The sequence below is a fragment of the Cyprinodon tularosa genome, unplaced genomic scaffold (genome assembly GCF_016077235.1).
Source record: "Cyprinodon tularosa strain WSP-4 unplaced genomic scaffold, ASM1607723v1 ctg723, whole genome shotgun sequence".
NCBI lineage: Eukaryota > Metazoa > Chordata > Actinopteri > Cyprinodontiformes > Cyprinodontidae > Cyprinodon > Cyprinodon tularosa.
The window spans coordinates 238,654-259,209 of record NW_024039478.1 but is presented as its reverse complement, the minus strand read 5'-3'; positions in this window follow the sequence as shown (position 1 = coordinate 259,209).

Below are 20,556 nucleotides of genomic sequence, written 5' to 3'. Positions count from 1 at the left end.
GGGGTGGCCAGGGATTTGTACAGGGTGGCTGTGGCCACCCCTGCCTACCCCTGGTGGCGCCAATGCCAGTGGTTAGAGAGGGTTGTTCGTGTAGTCTTGTCATTTCCTGATCATGTCCTGGCTCTTGTCCACTGAGCCTGCCTTGTTCCTGTTTTGGCTCGGGCAATTGAGCTAGTTTAAAGCTCCATAGTCCTGGCTCTTATCTACTGATTGTACCCTGTTCCAGTTTTTTTGGTTCGGTGGACCAAGCTAGTTTAAAGTTCTGCAGTTATGCTGGTGTTATGTCATATTTCTGCCTTTCAACTGCAGAGCCTGCCTGTTTCCATCTGAGTGTCTCTGCATGAATGCTCTGCTGGACTCATGGAACCCTGAACCTGCCTGAACGCTCTGCGATTTCCATGATTTGTCTGTTCCCACTGTCTGTCTGTTTCCACTGTCTATCTCGCCTTGAATACTGGGTCCTACATTCTGCGGCACTTTACTGCTTGCATGTTCTCCATGTGCATGCTTGGTTTTCTCTATAGGTAATCCTCCCACAGTCCAAAGAAGGACTGTTAGGTTAATCTAAATTGCCCTTTGGTGGGAGTGTGCGTGAGTGTGCATGGCTGTATGTCTATGTGTTGCCCTGTGATTGATGAACTGTCCAAGGTGTGCCCTGTCCTTTGCCCATATAATTCTGGGGAATAGCATCTGCTCCCGTGACCTTGACGGATAAGCAGAGGAAGCTTTACAAAGTTAGACAATCACATTGTGCAGAGAGTATGATTGTGGATGCTAAGCTTACTTTATTTTTAGTTTCTCTAGATAACTTTAGCAGGTGGCTTGAGTTTATTGTATGAGCTGAAATCATTGTGTTTGTAGCATCTGAGTTCACCGCTGGATAAAATGCTTTGATATTCACTGAAAAGCTTAATAAGGAGCTTTCCTACTTCAGTGTTGTGTCGTTATCTAAAGATACTGTGAAGTCATTATAGGAAAGTCTATTAGGTAGGAAGTTTTCCAGATTATTGATTTTGAATATTTTTTGTTATGAACAGGGCAAAAGACAACTCACAGGTTGTAAATTAGATTAAACTAGATTAAATGGCTTCAAAATCTCATGCAAATGTGTTTGGGCTGGATTGGACACAATGCAATTAATCTTTGATCTTTTGGAACTGTATGATGGTTGGTGGCAAACAACTTTCCTACTGTAAGGAATTAATTCTCTATCAAATTGAATCGAAAGACATCCAGTTTAAGGGGAAATATATTTGGATCTCATCAGCATATTATTGGATGTAAGTATCATATTTCTTAAATATTAAACCCAAAGGCATAGTAATGTAATGAAAAATAGAAGTATTCTGGCTTCCCCCCACAGTTAAAATCATGACTGTTAGGTTAATTGGCTTCTTTAAATTTTCCTATGGTTGTGTGTCTTTGTGTGTCTCTGTGTTGCCTTGCAACAGACTGGCGACCTGTCCAGGGTGATCCCGCCTCTCGCCCATAGACTGTTGGAGAAAGGCACTGGCCCCACTGTGAACCTGACAAGGACTAAGCGGAGAAATGGATGGATGAAAAGTTACCCTTCTGACAAACCTGCATCTCTCCCCAGAACATAAGATTGTGTCCTTGGGTCAAAGGTTATTCGATATCAATATATATTTCCACATCATTTTGTGCAATGATTGTGTTATGATTTTTAAACACAGTCCCAATATTTCAGTATGTGTTATGGGAGATATTTCTAGATTTCAGAAGAATTATGAACAAGGTGAATCTTATTAACATAGTGGGAGAATGGAATAGAATAGAATAGAATAGAATAGAATAGAATAGAATAGAATAGAATAGAATAGAATAGAATAGAATAGAATAGAATAGAATAGAATAGAATAGAACAGAACAGAATAGAATACAATAAAATAGAATAGAATAGAATGGACTAAGTGAAGGTGGTGTATAGATATATAGATGGACAACAAACTCGACTTTAAACGTAACTGTGAAGTTGTCTACAGCAGAGGTTTTTAAACTTGGTCCTCAGGAACCACTGAACTGCATGTTTCATGTGTGTCTCTGCTCCAGCACACCTGCATCAAATGATTGCACTCACTCCTCAGCAGGCGACACAGGCTGCAGGAGCCTGCTAATAACCCATTTATTTAAGTCAGGTGTATGGAGGCAGGTGGATACCTAAAACATTCAGGACAATGGGTCCTGGAAACCAAGTCTGAAAACCACTGTCCTACAAGTAGGGACTGGGAAGACTGTAATTCTTAAGGAAGCTTAGGGTTAGTGTTTGCAGCAAGTTTCTACATATCTGCTTCGATCTGACGTTAAAAGTGCGATTTCTTAAGATTTTTTTATAAAGTGAAAAACAATATTGACAACAGTGAGCATCCTCTTCCTGTCTACAGCTATCAACGCCTATACTGTAATAACTCATTGGAAAACATGAGTTACAACAGTATTTAATAACTCTTTGAGATTGATGAAATATTTTTTAATTTAATTAAATTTCACCACAGTCTATTGTTACAGAATTTGTCACTGACTGACTTTGGTTTTTTTTTGTGTTTTGTTTTTTGAAAGCAAATATTTTTAAAACGTTGTATTGGAGGAATTGTATTAACCTGGCAAAATTGTAAAAACTTTGTACAAGTTTTTGTTGTCGATATATTGATATTCTTACTGCAGTTTTTATTGTATTAATATCCATATCAAAATCATATTGTATGAATAAAAATGAAGAAATATATTCTGATGAAGTTTTGGCCATATAGTCCAGCTCCATCCTGAACCCAAACAGTGTAATACTTTATGCTTCCATGCAAATTCAGTAACCAGACTTCAAAAACCTGTAAGTAAATAATGGTTGTTTCATAAAAAGGCAGCATTAAATAGTCCCAAAACTGCCCTTCTTCAGTCATTTTAAATGCCAGTAAAATAAAAGTAGATTGCATAATTGTCTTTGTAGTTTCCCCGTCTGACAAATTTTATGGTAAATCCAAAGCAAGCCATTGTTGTTGATCATTATTAAGAGCTTGTTGTTGTTACTGACTCACTCCTGAGGAAGGCTTATGATTTGAGCTTCAATGCAAAAACAAACACTTAAGAAAAGCTCCAGTGCATCTGAGCTTTGTTGCATTATTGATGGTTTCATGGAGACCAAATAGCAGTGCTGTAGGGTAGAAAGAGGAGGGGAGTTGAAGACTGAAAAGAAGAAACAAAAAGAAAAGACTGGTTGTTATATACTGTGATTGAGATATATATATATATATATATATATATATATATATATATATATATATATATATATATATATATATATATATATATATATATATAATAGGAACAGCTAAGATACAGCGCAGAACCCTCAAACTCCCAGGCCTGAATAGGACCCGAGCTTGAGGATGACACATACCACCCCACGAGGGGTGAGAAAACAGTTTTTTTTTGTTTTTTTTTTTTATATATATATATTTATTTATATAATATACAAGACTAAAACTTCATAATCGATTTGAGATCTTAGATCTTTAATAGGACTGGGATGTAATAAAACTAAATTCAAGTTCTAAATACATGCAATAAAATGCACAATGCAATAAAAAGTCAGTTTGAATTCTGTGCGAAAGAAGAAAGTGGATTCCTCTTATCTATGTTCATTAAACCAATTATTGCAAATACCAAAAGCATTCCTGTTTGAACCCAAAAAGGATGCCACACATTTTTTGCTGCCCAAACTCACTCACCTGAAGCAAGAAGCTATTTAAGCACCAAGTAAATTATTTATTAGCCTCAGAAGTGTGCTGAACAAATCTCCTAACTATCCGTACCTGAACTTATCATATCTGCCATTACATAACGTTTACTTTTTGTGCTTCCTGATTTCTGTTTTTTATTTTAATTGATTATATTCCATATTGTATGTGATATAATGCAAAGTTCTGAGACAAAGCCAGAAGAGGACAAGCTCAGATTAAGCGCTGTTAGATGTCTATGAATTTACAGATTTGTTGAGTTGTCCCTACTTATCCCCAATCTAGACACATCATTAGAATATCAAGCTTCAGGCACAAGAGTGGAAAAATAGGGCATACGCTAGGGATATAGCATGAGCTCTTTTGATCTCTAACTGTAAAAAAAAGAGAAAATTCACAGCCTGGAAAATAATATGCAGTAGGAACAGAATTGTTGTCTGGCTAAGTATGAAACAGATTCACTGCTTTGCAAGCCAGTGATTATGTCCCAAATAGGGTTTTTATGAGACGTGTCAAAGCATATCCAGGTTCTTTAGCATCTTTAAACACTCATCATAAATCAGCTTCATGGGCAATTCTGAGAAAACCCCCAAACAGTTTCTTTTGTTCTGTGGCCCAGTTTTTCTCAAAATCCATCCAATCAAATTCACTACACCAGACTAACAGAGGGGGCGCCCTCTGTGCCCTATAATCTTTTTTTTCCCACAAGGAGTGCAAACAGTTGCCCCTAAAGCTAATTCCACTTTATTTCCTTTGAGTGCAGTCTTGAACTTGATATTTTTTCTAATAAAAAAAATGAAAAATCCTCCAATCAGAGAAAATAACTTGATCCTCTAACCCTTGGTCATTCACTCTTAGCCAACCTCATATTGTTGTACAGGTGTGCAGTGAGTTCGAAGTTTTTATTGATGTTATATCACACCAAGTATAAGCCCATCAGATTTTATGCGAGTTTCCTTTGAAACATGAAATTAATCAAAAAAGAAGTACAGAATTTAATAAGCTTTATTTCACTCAATTAATGTGTCTACTGTGTCATACATAGGAAACTTACAAATAATGGAGAACATAAGTATGGAACATGTCAATGTATTTGTAGAAAACCTGTTGGCATGACATTCTTTTCAATTAGCAGCAAGCTAAATACACTACGTTATGTGAAATATAGTTAAGGAAAAGGGAAAAAAGATAAGAATATCTTGACAGTAATTTATAAAGGACTCTGTTGCAAAGCCTTTTCTCTCATGCACTGGTTCAGTCTTCCAAAGATTTTCTTTTTTTCTTTTCAGGCTTCTAGGGCTTTCTTCTATGCAACCTAATCCTCAGACCTTTGCTAGATTATCAGTTTGATTTCAGTAAAGTTATTGATATATTAGGTAATTCATAACCCTTCCTTTTAAGATTGTGAGTCATTACCATGAGTTGCAGCCTGACAGTGACATTTTATGTTAATGTCAACCTGACTTATTTTCTGCTGAAGCAGAGCATTCAGCTCTTCCTGAAGGGCTACCTTCAGGTCATTACCCTCAGCACGATAACTCAATTGATCCTTCTTTATTCATGGGGTTCAAGTCATGAAAAAAGAAAAAAACAGAGGAAACTCTGTTTGAAGCACCAGCAGGTGTTCCATGTCAAAGCAACATCAATGGGTTGGGGGGGTAGCTGTCATTGAGGCTGAAATCAGGTCTGTGTCACCAACAGTGACTCACTAACTGAGTAATTTAGATACTTATGAGCTCATCACAGTCCCATTCCCTGGGTATGGGGTATACTTTATTTTTAAAGTGTGTGTGAATGATGAAATGCTGAGAATTTTTTTTCCATCTAATTGCTCAGTATAGTAATATATAAAGCTGTACAAATGTTTTGCAGAAGAATTCAAACAACCTTAAAATTGCTTTTCTTCAACAGTGGAATCTTGTGCAGGGAATGTATGTAAAAGCTGTGACAATGGGATGTATCACATATGCTTTTCTTTGGCTCTTGCATTTTTTTTTTATTCCTTGATAATGTGATTAATTTTGTTAGGATCACCTATTCATGCCTGTTCAATGGTAAAATTGTGTGTATTTGTGTTAGTATGTTGCAGCCGCATCCTGGTGTGCATGCTATCAGTCTCATGATGGACTGAATTGTAACCAGGTAAGTGACTCACACGGTTAATTATCTTCTGTCCGATTATTGTGGTCACTTACCTGTGTTTCTCCTACAACCAAAGATTCCAGTGATGGGTGTTGCCCCGCCTATCCCAGCAGCCGCTGCATGGCCGCATCCGATTGACAGCAGCCCATGTTCTGTTCTGTTTCTGTTCGGTTTTGCTACTAAACATTTTGAAACTTCCCACTTTCTGTCTCACCGGAAGACTGGGTCTATCTGCCCTGTTTATGACACTGGAGAATTTAAAAACAATGTCATATTTGAGATATATTTCAAAATAAAAATAAGGACCTGTTTAAATACATATTGTACTTGTTAAATGAAACACACTTTTTTCCCTTTTTGAATTATTGTACCGTGGTAATCTTCAGTGTTCACCTCAACACAGCCCTGCAGGCTAACATCCAGAGCCAACTTGTCAGAAGTATTCATGGGAAGCACACTCTGTGCATCACATGAATCCATCTGGTCCATTCACCTTCTGCTTCTATCAATCTGTTTCACTGCCTTTGTCAAATTGAAATGTTGTCCAGCGTCTTGCAGCAGTACAAGAAATCCGATGCTGGCTTTGTAGAAAAACAAAGACAGAATTTATTATCCAAGCCTATAGGGAAATCTATCTTACCTCTTTCTAATGATATACAATCTGTTCAAATATGAGATGGATCTTTGAAAGGAGGACATTCATAACCATTAAAATGCAAAAGTATTTTTTCCCCTCTGATTCCAGGTTTGGCAACAAAGACTGTTTTTGCAAAATCTCATCAGTGTAATTATTAATCAATTTGTTTTAAAATATACACAAAACCAGAAGTTCAGATACACTAAAAGCTTTGAAAAAATCAACATAAGTAAACAGGATCACATAAATTTAGGGTTTGTTCAAGTTTGTATGCCAGATATATTAATCATATTTAATCCCAACTGAATGTATTCATCTTCATTGCATTTGTGGATATAAAACCATATTAAAAAGTCCACTATCCCTCTGTTTTCTGTACCCACATATGCTTGCAGTATTGTGGGGAGATATTGGGGATGGTCTGGAGGTGTTCTAGGACTCCAGGGGTCATTGCGTGAGAAGCAGGGTAAACCGCTGACAAGCTGCTATCCATCACAGTACTTTCTAACTTCAGATATGAAATAGATTCTTTCTACAACTAGGTGGTTTCGTATACCAGCCGAAGTGGATGATGTTAGCTCATTGTTTAATCCACGGCAGTCTAGTCTCATTGATAAGCAGCACACATTTTCGGTTATTCCACCAACACAGTCATCACTCATCTATCATCTTAGTAATAACAAGCAGGACACAGGTTTATCTTGACAAAAGATTGTTTGAGCTACCAGCAGAGAAAAGGGAATGGACACATGTGGATAAGATTAAGTTCTCACTGTGGGGGGCCGGAAACGCGATGAAACTAAAACACAGAACTCAGCAGCTTAGAAAGTGCATGAACAGGAGGATTAGTTTGAGTAAGACAAAAGAGATAAAGACATTTTGACATTCACCAAATGAGGAGTAATGTACACATTAAATTGAATATTCATGTGTACAGATTAGGAGGTAAAGCTTAATAAACAAATTATGCTCTCTTCATTAAAATATAAACAAAGTCCTCCATATTTCATGGCACGGCTGGCATTCTAGATCTTTACAATTCTTTAAAATCAGCTCATTTTAAATTTCAGTTTTCATTATCTCACAATATGGATGAAGTGAAAAAATAATAGAATTTTACATAATTATAGATGCCTTAATTATCAATTATCTCTACAGCTTTGATGAAATAAGACTCAGCTTAAGCATTTATGGAATTATACTGTTTCCCTGGTATGTAAATATTTTGTAAATAAATACCTGCTTCTCTTTGTAGGAACCATACTTTGACACCACTACAAAGATAACCTGATCTCGGACAAAAAGTACAATTTAATTTAAGTCAATTGGATTAAAAACAAAATATTGTTCCCACAGGAAATTAAATGTTGTTCCTCTGCTGTAGATGTTGATAGCTGTTGGCAGAAATTATTGTTTCTAGAGGTCTGTTTTTTATTGGATGTGGAAAAGAATTTGACTGAAGATAATCTGTTGTTGCTTAACAGTCTTCTGAAGAGGATACTCCCGGTACATCCTAATGTTCTTAGTTTTATGAAGAGGTATTCTTGAAATGAAATGATCTCCACACCTTTTACATGAGTTCCAAGAACAGAGCCAGTCTTGTCTCGTTGAGCCTATTCAAGCCATTTGCTCTGATGCCATTACCCCAGCAGATGATGCTCACACTCTTCAAAACAGTCTCAAAGAAGATATGTAGAATTATGATTATGTAACTTCCTCCACACCTCCACTTCTTCTCCCATGATATTGATAGCTTTCAACTTGTTCCCATTTCTTCTGAAATCTAAAAACATTGTTTTGTTCACATTGAGAATCAGATTATGTTTTTACACCATGCCACAAAGCTGTTAACCAGCTCCCTGTACTTAGCTTCTTGTCAATCTCTGATGCACCCACCTACTGCAGAGTCCTCCCAGTATTACTTGGAGAAGTATACATTGCACAATTTGGGCTGTCTGGTTGTTAGCAGAAGAGCAGGATGTTGAACCTATTCCTGAATTGAATATATTGAGTGTGTTCAGTTAATTGGTTCTGTCCAGACTTCCATCTCTCTGATCCACATTCCTCCTCATTCTGCTCTAAATTGAAGCCAAACAGAATTACAGGGTTGTTGTAATTCTTTTGTTTTTTTTTGTTAAAAAATGTTCAGTTGCAGTTTCCATAGTGGCCATTTTGGCACAATTTTGCACAGAGGGCATCATCGTCACAATCTGCCTTTTTCATGCAACAACATTAATATTTGTTTTCTATATCAATAATGGTGATGAGTTGAGTTGAATCCAAAAGTTTTGGGCAACTTTTGAAAATTCAACCACACATATACACACACCTACTTGACCACACATATCTTATGTACAAACCGGAAAACACACTGCAAATTAATTTTCATTAAGAAAATGGACCAGATTTATTTATTTTAAACAACATAAATATATAAATAGCACTAAGAAAAAGTTAAACCACTTTTAATTCGCTGTGCCATTTGCTGTGCCACTTCTTTGCTCTGCATCTTCCTCTAATAATTCCAAAACCTCCTCAGCTGTATAAAGCTTCTTGAAACCATTTTTTGACTTTTTTTTTCATAATATTGAATGATAAATATACAAAAAAAGAGGCCTCTAACTGGAACTTTTGCAGCTTCTACTTTGTATTGTGAATGCGCTCTGCACTAGTTTCACAGTTACTGGCTGTATGTGGTAATGCAGACCCATAACTCTGCAACAGATTGGTTGGTTTTTGTGAATGACCTGCGGTTACACATAAAATGTTTTTTTGTGTTATATAGAGATTATTCCCAACCCACCATCTGTGGATTTACATATCAAGAAACACGGAGAAATAGCTGAGAGAGAAATTTTGTTCATAGGTTGTCAGTGTGCCATATTTATGTTCTACATATTTTACTTCATTTGGATATAACTTTAGTTGTGTTTTGCATATAAAAAAGATTTCTTCTTGCTTGTAGCCTAAATTCTGCAGTGTAATTTAATATTACATTCTAAATTGTTAAATTGTTTGTCATTAATGCATCATTTATCAGTGTTGTTGTTGAGTAACTATGATGAGGTACCTTTACAGTACCCTTCGGGTTTAGTTCTTAAGATCACTGGTGTTCCAGGGTTTATTATTTGAAAAGCGCTTCACTGTTCTTGTGTGGATGGTGTTTTCTACCCACAGGTTTACATAGCCAGGCATATACTCAGTATTTATATTAATGTCTTCATGGAGCTGCCATTGTGCATCCAAGTCTGAAGCCCAAAAAACAATCTTGCAGGGCTTCACTAGCTTCCTGTGACCATATTCTTACAGTGTCCCCTTACAGGAGCTTGTTTTTTTTTTTTTTATAAAGGGACTTTATTTGAGAGAGGGGTCAACCACATTTGTTAGCCTGGAAAAACCATCACTCAGAGGAGGTGGTCTTAGACATTACCTGTCGACCACCTACAACGCAGTTTTAGTAACAAAACTCAGAAGATTCACCTTTTACTTGCCCTCACCTTACTCAAGGGCTGTTTATACTCCCACAACAGTGTGTCGCAGTGAGCTTGTCACAGATATTTTTGATTTATGCCCAATATTGAAGCGTGGTCTGCACTATTTTAATCCATGCCACAATGCAAGAGGGACAATTACGAACTAGCTGTGGGTCTAGATATGGCTGAGGCGGTGAGGAAGTGGGGACAAGTTTGTGTGACCACTGAGGGACATGAGGGCAAAAAAGAGCAAGGATCCAGGTGGTAAAAGGGTCCCGGTGTTCTTGCGCACCTCGCTCTTCTAGCTCGTCCAACTTCACGAGTCGTCTCCCACAATGGCGGTCCTACAAACAAGCCGGTAACACTGCATGAAAAGTGAGATTTTCGTCCCCGTAAACCCCCGTAAACTCCCGCAGATCTGCCTGATTTTCGTCAGTTTCCGACAATTTGCAACCCGTGCTTGTCCGCGTTTGTCGTGCCACAAATTGTCGAAAACGTACCGTGACGTATGTGGAGAGCGATCAGCTGTACTAATGGCCCTAATTAGCATATGAATGCAGCAAACCCGCGCGGCTGGCCAGGTCTGGCTTGAATAACCTTCTCAGTATTGGCTGAAACCACTATTCTCAAACAAGTGAAATCGCTCGTGATTGGCAGCAAAACCACACGTGGCCACGCCAGGCTTTAATTTTCTTACTGAGTATTGGACGGAACCACTTCTTTTTAAACAAGTAAAGTCGCTCGTGATTGGTTGGCATATATATATATTTATTCATATATATATATATTTACATATATATATTTATTCACATATATATATATATATATATATATATATATATATATATATATATATATATATATATATATATATATATATTTATTCATTCATATATTTATTCATTCATTCATATATTTATTCATTCATACGGTGTGTATTTATGTTATCCTACACTACTACACAATTATTATGCTACCATCAAGGACATGAATGAATTTATACAGGAAATGAACATTTGCCAGGAAGCTGTTTATGCAAAGAAAGAGCTTTATTAAAACACACACAACTATATACAACGCGTATCCAAACACATGCGTTTCTAAAAATTAAAACTCCGTGAACGGTCCGTTTGCTTCCTCGGGGTTGGAGGTAACTGGCAGCATTCCCTCCGAGGCAGGTCCGATGTGCAGACGCCTACTGTGCGTGGCCCTGTACTTCGGCATCGCTTCTAACCGGGACTGCAGCTTAACACAGAGTTCAGTGAGATCCGGCCTACGAAATGGCGGCGACCGTACAATCCATCCAGAGACACCGCCGAGGAAGGCGGACTTCCAGAGTTCCACTTCCTTATCTGCTAGCACACTCTGCCTCGCTTTCAGCAGCTGAAAAAAAAAAAAACAATGAATCAGCGCACTGCGTATGGACACAACACATCTATTAATGCACCTGAAAAATAGTCACCAAATAAAGTCTTACCCTCTTTCTTCCGGCCCGACTCCGAGCAGATAGCCTCCGCACGCAGCGTGTGGCTGGCTGCATATATCTGAAGCTCCTGCGTACCGTCTGAAAATACGTCTTACAGGCAGCTGGAAAACAATTAAATGAGAGTGGTATAAATAAAAAATCAAACGCAAGTCACAGTAACAAGTAAGGAGAAAACATTAAAACAAGTCACTTACACACAATGTCGTCTTTATCATCATCGTGCAAATCTGGACTTGCTGATTATGGCTCCGAGCAAAAAGGAGGTCTGTGAAAACAAAATGGAAAGCTATGATCGGTATCCATCCGTATCCATTGCCTTTGACCGCAGAATGAAAGCATATTCTTTAAATCTTACCCTTGCTCCGGTTCATAGCGCCTGCAATTAGTCTCCGAGTTGTTAAGACGGCGTACTGCTTCCTGTGATCACAAAAAATGCACTTTAATAAAGCTTGTTCTTGCAAGGCTAGGCTAGATAGGCTAATAGCTAGGCTGCTATTAGCCATAGCTCAGGCTAGGCCGCTTTTAGCTTAGCAGGCAGTAATCGAACATATATTTACCGCTAGCATCTCTTCTTTGAGTTCGTCTTGTTCGATGCAGAGTCGCCATCGCGTCCAAGAGGAGTTTTACCCCGAAATCCCACATACTCCGTCTGCGTTCCGCTCCGCTGCGCTCCAGACCGCCTGCACAAAGCAAAGCCTACAGCCGCCGCTGTTGCTCCGTCCCCTCCGCTCTGAGTTCCTTGGAGATCGTAGAGGGCATGCGCCAGATGAACCAGGGTTTCCGCGGATCATTAAAAATAATTACAATTCATAATTCTTTTTTTAATCAAGGCCTTAATTGGCACTAAAATTAATTAAATATGTTTATCGTTGCATTTATGATTCTTTAATAAAAATGCTTCTAAAAACAATTTCGTCAGATATTATATCGCTATTAATTTGCGTGGAACTGTTTATAAAGCCGTATGTTCGGAAAGGAAGCTCGAGGCGGAGAAAAAGCTAGAGAATATATATACGTATATATGTGTGTGTGTGTGTGTGTGTGTGTTTACATACATACAGGAGTCAAGGAACTCTGCTTACAGATCCTTCATATTTCATGTACACTAATAACTTGTGTACATGGTTCTTGTTGATGGCATTAAAATCAATTTTAATAGCATTAAAATAGCATTAAATTAGAGTCACTCATTCCTGTATGAACCCTGTGAACGCTTAATTTAATATGACGTATTAAAAAAATCCCATCATCATCCAGCACATGTTCAGTTTCTGCCCAAATATATATTTATATTTTTGTAGATTTTTGTAACAGAGATAAGGATAATTCAAAACTGCTTTTTTTTTTATGAACTTGTTCTCTACAACTTAGCATCTCTTTTCATTCCTGTAATAAGAAGTTTCTTTTAACTGGATTTGATTAAACTTTAAGTCCCTCGGTATAAAATAAATATTTTAATGGAGATGAGAAATCTGCTTCCTGGTTGGTGAATAACCAATAGTTTGGATCCAATCATTTAAATAAACGGTGTTAGTTTTTTTTTTAATATATATATAAGAATTGTGCTATAATTTCTAGTCACCAATCTGTTGCTGCTATATTTTAATTTGACGAACCGGAATTTGTCGATGCTCTTTTTCCTGTTTGGTGCGATTGCAATTGCGGATCTTGACCTGGCCAGACCGTATGACCACAGTGTACCAATCTTCTGATGGCTACTTCCAACAGGATAATGCGCCATGTTATAAAGTGAATCATCTCAGACTCATTTCTTGAAACTTTTCCACTTAAGTAATTGTGAATTGAGCATATTGACAGACAACATTTTATTTTTTATCTTAAATGCAAATTTTTTTTAAAATAATTACTGCTCTAAATGTATTGCTCTGTCAGCTAAAGATCTGTTTTGGTCTCTATACTTTAATTAAATAAATCAATTCAAGCTAAAATGTAAGAGGCTATACCTGATCTCTTTGTATCAGAGATTTTCTTCCTCAGAAAGATGTCACTTGGGGTAAAACCCCCCCTGCAACCCTGGTTTGCATTTGTATAGCTCACAGCATGTTCATTTACATGTTAAAGCCTCCCCTAGAATTCCATGGGGGGGAGGCATGGGGGGAACACTGCCTAAGAAATTCCACGTCAATTTCTGACAATTTACGGGAGTTTGCGACGAAGCCTGCAAATTGCCGTAAACTGCCGCTAACCTGAAGTTCCACGACAATCTACAGTGCCGTATATTGACGAAAACCCCACTTTTCATGCAGTGTAAGGTACCAAACAGGAGAAAGTGTAGAGCAGATGTAGATTTGACCAATCAAAGGCCTCTTGTCTGCAGCGCTGTCTCCGGTAACCTACAATTTTGTAGAGATGCAGCAGAGTGTCTGCAGCAGGAGCATATATGCGTTCACTGTGACACACACACAGGCTACCTGGTTTCTGAGCATAAATCAGCCTTCACACTGCATAATGGCATGTAACCAAAACATCTCTAGTGAGGGAGTTAATGAACCATCATAAAAACCCACCCCTAATCACCTTTAACACCACCCCCCTGATGATCTCCATCGCCCATGCAGTAGGAGGGATCAAAGCCACCTATTATTTTTCCTTCTAACTAATTTGTTACATGTACAGTATATTAATCTCCGTGCTCTCCACCATGACTTAGAACTAAAGAAGCCTTGTGGATGAGAGATGAAACATCTTCTTGAAAATTTCATGTGCAGTTAACTAAACTGACCTGGATGACTGAGAATCTTACCAGATATCATCAACAAAGGGACATTGCAAGCTCTCTGTCAACCTTAAACCCAAATAATTCTAATTACTAGTATTTGATTACTAGCTCTTGAGAATTCAATAAACTGTGATTATACATTTTCAGGCATTGTTAATTTGCTTTTCTTTGCAAGATAATTTCAATTCAGGCCAATTGTTACGTTTTCAGGTATATGCTTAATACAGCATTATTAGAAAATAATGGAGCATGAAAAGGTTCAGTGTGTTAGCAGACGATCATGCAGTATCAATGGATCATAAGGAACGTTATATACTTCACCATATGTTGAAGACACGAATATGATGGTACCACAGAGAAATATCAGATCTTGCCATTATCATGAAAAGATTAACTAGTGCTTTCCCAAATAATTTCATTTCATCAATAAAAGCTCTGTAAGTTTAAGTGCATCCGTTCTACTTCTATTTAACTTCTCTACTCTCTCTTGTTTCTCTCTCCTGAAACTGGACGTCACCTGCTGGAATGAAGAGGTGTTTTGTGAAATCAGCTTGAGTGTCAGGTCAGCGAGCGAGAGTGCGTGGGAGAAGTCTTTAGAGGGCTGTTACAGAGATTGGTGAAGATATTACTAAGGGCCTAATCATCACTTTATAACACTGAAGCCTGTCTTAAACAGGCTGGGTCGATTTCAGTGTTTTCATGGAATAACTGCAGATTTAATCTGAAAAAAATAAACTGTTCCTCTGAGCAGTTGCATTGTGGAAACACTGCAGTGTTTGTAAAGCACTGTTGTTTATTCATGGAGGCACCAAAGAGAGAGAAAAAGATGTATTTGCTCCCATTTGTAAAGGGATTGTAACATCTTGCAGATCTGTTTAATATCAAACCACTAACATGTTTGGGTCAATATTTGAGCCCTCCTGCTGCGATCGCATGCTTGAAAGGAGAGGACAGAGTGTTATGAGCACTTCAGAGCCTGCTTCTGAGAATAAATCAGTTCGTGCTTTTGCTGAATCCATTAGGGTTAAAACCGGTTTGTGTCCTCAAATTAGGAGCTGTGTAACAAGCAGATTGCTATTATTATTTGATTATTGCTTTTGTATATTTTCTCTCTGTTATGCAAACTGATGTGTAGATGTACTCAAAATAGTTTTCATTCAGCATAAACCTGTCAATAATTATCTGCTGTATCTGCTTTGTTTTCCTGATAAATATGCTTTAATCATATAGAAATACAGTTTAAATTTTTATCAAAGGTTATTTATTTTATTTTGTCTGTCTTAAAAAAAAGGAAGCAAACAGGAAATACTAGTAGTGGTTTTCCATGACATACCTAATTAAATTTACCTCTGATCTAATGTAAAAATACAGTATTCCAATTTGTTATTACAAATATATTGAAGGTTTTGAAAACTCCTAACTGCATATATATTTTTTTTCCCATTCTACATTATTCTAGAACAGTATAGATATAAATGTCAGGTTGGTTTTTAGTTTTTGACCCACATGCAGAATAATATATAGAGAACCAGAGATTTTTAATGTTTTCGTTAAAAAAAGCAAGACGAATGTGGAAGCGGGGAACTGCAGGAAGTCAAACCTTCTTGTTGGTCTGAGGGGAGAAAGCAGACTGATCAGGAAAGTTGATGACGACTTATTGATTTGCTTACTTGAGAGATGTAAGTAGCATTTGTCTGCAGGGGCTTGATTCAGGGGGTTGTGCACACTGTACCCCAGAGGTCCAGGTGAGTGTGAGTGAGATCCGAGAATGTAGATACCTGCAAGAGATGTTGTTCTGTAGAGCGGGCAGGCAGGTGATGAAGACTGAGAACTGCTGCACAGAGGTACACACAGGTAAGACCTTTTCCATAAATCAGAATCAGAATTGCAGCAAATTCTTTTCTTGCAGTGCAACCATTTACAGAACTTTGAAATCCATATTTTGTGGATAGTGGGGTTATGTATATATTTTTGGCATGATTTTGATCTATCTGTTTTATTGCCTTTGTTCAGTGTTTTGTAAAGCATAGTTTTTAATCCACTGTTGGCTCGCTAGAAAAATGATGATGATTGTCACCTGTGAAGTTGTGGGTGGGCAAGGAAGTGGCATATCAGCCGTTTTACAGACTGTTAAAGGAGCTGGCAAAAAAGCTAAAAAGCTGAATGACTGTGTTCGATTTCAGTAGCTGCATCCTCCAAATTCCAGGTCTACCTGTAACTGGGTCCTTCAAGGGTCCTGAAAATAAGGAGAGCACACTGAAGCAGCCGGCTTGCCTTGGAGATATATATATATATATATATATATATATATATATATATATATATATATATATATATATATATATACATATATGCCAGTGTAATTATAATGGGATTAGAAGCAGCTTGACACACTGGAAGCGATAACTCAAGAATTAAAATGGAAATTGGTAGGAGAAGGAAATATCTTTGTCTTCTTCAGGTATCTTCCAATATATTATTGGGTTTTTTCTCTATTCCTTAGTGAAATATATCCATTTTCTTTTGCTTTTTTCCTCTTTTTTTTTTCTTTTTCTTCATATTACTTCATTTTATAAGGCAACAACAAACAAAAATGTAATCAAAAATGTGTACTTCTGTTTTGATATCTTTAGATAAATATAAAATAGTTTACTTCATCAAGCTTCACACTTTTTTTAGAGGCTTCTTACTTTGGCAATGGTTTGATAAGGACAAAAAATGTAAAAATGAGTGTCCTGTCTGACGAACAATCGTATCCCTCGGTGATCAATTCCTAAGGCCAGCTAGAGGAAAATAAAGTTACAAAAAACATCAAGGCCACTGAATCCTGTTTTTAAGTGTAGATCTAGACAGAGAAGTGTCAGGATGTTCTAATGAATACAAGGAGGAATGCCTTTCCTTTTTGGCTGCTCAGTGGACTGATTAGCCATTCCCTTTCTGCATTAAAAGCCTTAGTAGCTGATGGAGTTTAATTACTTGATGTATCCTTTCAGTTCCACACATTTTCCAAATAACCGTTAAATGTTGGTTTCCAGTTTAGCTCAAAGAAACTCTTCCTCCTGGGGTTAGGATTTGAACATCAACTGTCCTACTGTTAAAGAGCACAAACAAGAGAAAACAAATAAATCTGCTGCAGTCACTTAATAATTCAGATGGGGAGGGATAATTGCTTATTTCGCCAACTGTCTGTGATGAGTGATATCTATTAGTAATAATGAGAAATCATCATGTGCTTTAATTAGAGAAAAAGCATTCATCTTTTAGTGTGTTCTTTTGCTCACACAGTTAGGCTCTTTGGGGATCTTCAAGCCTCTTAATTCCTCCTGTCTGCCTTTTCGATCTGTCGTAAGACGATGTAAGAAAAGAAGTGCTCATGGCAATACACTTCTCAGTAATACATGGAAATATAATTAAGGGTAGAAATATTTTTTCTATTTAAATTTGTCTTGTGGCAACCAGCTCTGCTAAAATATATCTGTTTCTAATCAAATAAACAAGAAGATTCTCCTAATTTTGAAGAGTGCAATAGTTTCTGGCTTCTGTAATAGAAAGGAAAGGGTTATAAAGATAATTTTTGTCTCTATCCTGGAGATGGTGAATTCTCTACACAATTACTAAGAAAAGCACAAACCCTAGTTTGATGTTTCGGCCTTCTTTAGTTAGATTCTTTTTTTTTTGTTAGAAATTCAGACTTTCAGGGGATTTTCTACATCACACTCCCAGCTCAGAGTAGAATAATCCAACTTTTTCATCTTTATCTCCAATCATTTTCAACTTCAAGTCATGCTGGATTTACTATACCTGGTTTTGCTGTGCTATAACCTTTAAATTCTCTTCAGCAACAACACAGTTCAACCGTCTTATGAAAGAAATTAGATAATATTGCAGTGGAAGTACTCTGTAAGATTTAATTTCCTTAATGTGAACTCTGTCTTATATAGATCTTTCCTTTTTATATATTTTAATGATAATTCCTAGCTGTTACTGGATACATAACATTGGAAACGTCAGTATCTTGTGGTGTGTTGGGTTAGGTATAGCCTAACCTGGTAAGCCAGATTGATATGTAGCAAGTACGGTGGTTTATTGTAAGTTACTGTTGCAAAGGTTATTTTGATTTGGCTGAGAGCTTGGCCATTATTGCTTTCTTCCAAGATTTATGTTGCGCCTTAAACCAGTGGGAGCTGGCCAATAGAGGTTGCATATATATATATATATATTAGAAACATATAAAACAAAATATTTTTTTTCGGCCAGGTTTTACATTATAAGTGAATCTAGAGACCAAAGTCCTCTTACTATCCCTTTTGAAATAATAAAATATATTATTCTGCCTTTTAATGTAACTACGTGTAACCCACTTATATATATTCTTGTCAATTTTTATGGTTTTAATGCTGACTGCTCTGCTCCAAATATGCAGCTTTTAAAACTCAAGCAATTGATCTGCACAAGCTCGACTAAGGTGACACCACATATAACAGAATATTGGGCAATACAACATGTTGGATTTCTCTTATTTGCAGTGGAAGTGGTCTCGATCACAATTATCTATTACTCAAATTTTTAAGATATAATTAATAATGACTCCACAGTCATTGGGGACGTCAAAGATGGACAAGAGTACAGAGAGCTAGAACACTGCTTTGAATGTCAACAAAACAAGGCAGAGGATTGTAGATCTCAGAAGAAACAGTAACAAGTTGAACTTACTTAGACTTAGACAAACCTTATAATTTTGTATAGTCTCTGTGAAATTTCGTTTTGTACAGTTCACATGACAATTCAATTTCTTAAAGTGCAGCAGTGATCAGATGTAAACATTGGGAGAAAACAACATGGTACAAAAAACGCTGCTGAGGTAACAATATTAGAGCTAGTGACATAAGAAAGCTTGACAAGCTAAGTAAGAAAGCCAGTTCTGTTCTGGGAACTCCTCTAAAACCTCTAGAGATTATTCACAAAGAAGTATTCTTCATAAAGTGAAGAGCATCGTCATCAGAAGATTTTTAAACAATAGTGTCTTCAGTAAAAGGCTTCTCCAGATCCGGTGCAAGACAGACAGCGACAGAAGATCCTTCCCGCCTACAGCTGTCAACACCTACAACACCTGTTCGAAATCAATAGTTACTGCAACATTTAATTTGGGATTCTCTTTGTGATTAATAAAGTATTTTTGAACTAAATTTAAATGTATACTTGCATTATAAATTGTTTGGTAAAGTCATCACTTTTGCAGCACAATTATTTTAGAATTTTGGATTTTACACAGTCTTTATATATAGATTAAATAGCAAATATGTACACTTTAGTTATTTACCTTCTTTTCCCTGAAATTGAATAAGTACAACCCCTTGCAACTGGGCGAATAACTATTATGTTCTTTTCAAATTGTGATAAATTATGGTTAATTCCTGTTGTATTATTTCTCTGTTCCTTTTTTTTCCCATGACACTGGTGCCAAAATCTCAGTTTTATTATTTTTCAGTAACTTTTTCATTTTGTCTTCCATAAAACATACCGATACACATGCATATCATCACCAAATTTGATCTGGATATTTTGACTCAGTTTTTCATCCTTGGCACTTCTTTCGGTGGATCTGTAATGAAGGATAAAAAGCTGCTCCACATATTATTTGCATCAGGAGGCTTCACTGTTGGCATTACAACAAACTCTGTTGTTTATGTTTTCCTCTCTAGACAGAAGATTTTCCAGATGCTCTCTTACTTGCAAATAGTAATTCAGCTCAGCCCACAAATCTTCAATGGGATTGAAATCCATGCTTGACAAAACCATAGACATTGTTAACCTAAACCCGCTTTAAGGATATGCAGTGTTCCGTTGTTTGAGTCCAAGCTTTAATCTATTATCTCTGCTCAAAATTTGGAAACCTGATGAGCTTATTATTTTTTTGTGAATATTGTGATTCTTTTGGCTCCTTAGGATCATAGCCTTCAGAATGAAATGAAGCATGAAGTGACTTTGTGACTCATGGAAGGGAGGAACAGCAGATGTTTTTTAGGCTTTGTTAAGTTAGAAGAAATTAGGTCTGGTGTGGTGAGAGGTGGATAGTAACATTTACACAGTCATTTTATTTGAGTTACTTAAAAAAAAAGAGTAATACTAGGTACTGTACTTTGAGGTAGCTGTGCTTTATTTTTTTCTCATTGAACTGATATTTTTGAAAAGTATTCCTCTTCTTACAGTACTTGACTAAATTTTCAGGTTACCCTACCCACCAACTTGAGCTATTCAGATCAATTGAAAATAGTTAAACGGTTCTTTATCCTCACCTAAAATTGTCAGGTTTCTGTTTCTGTTAT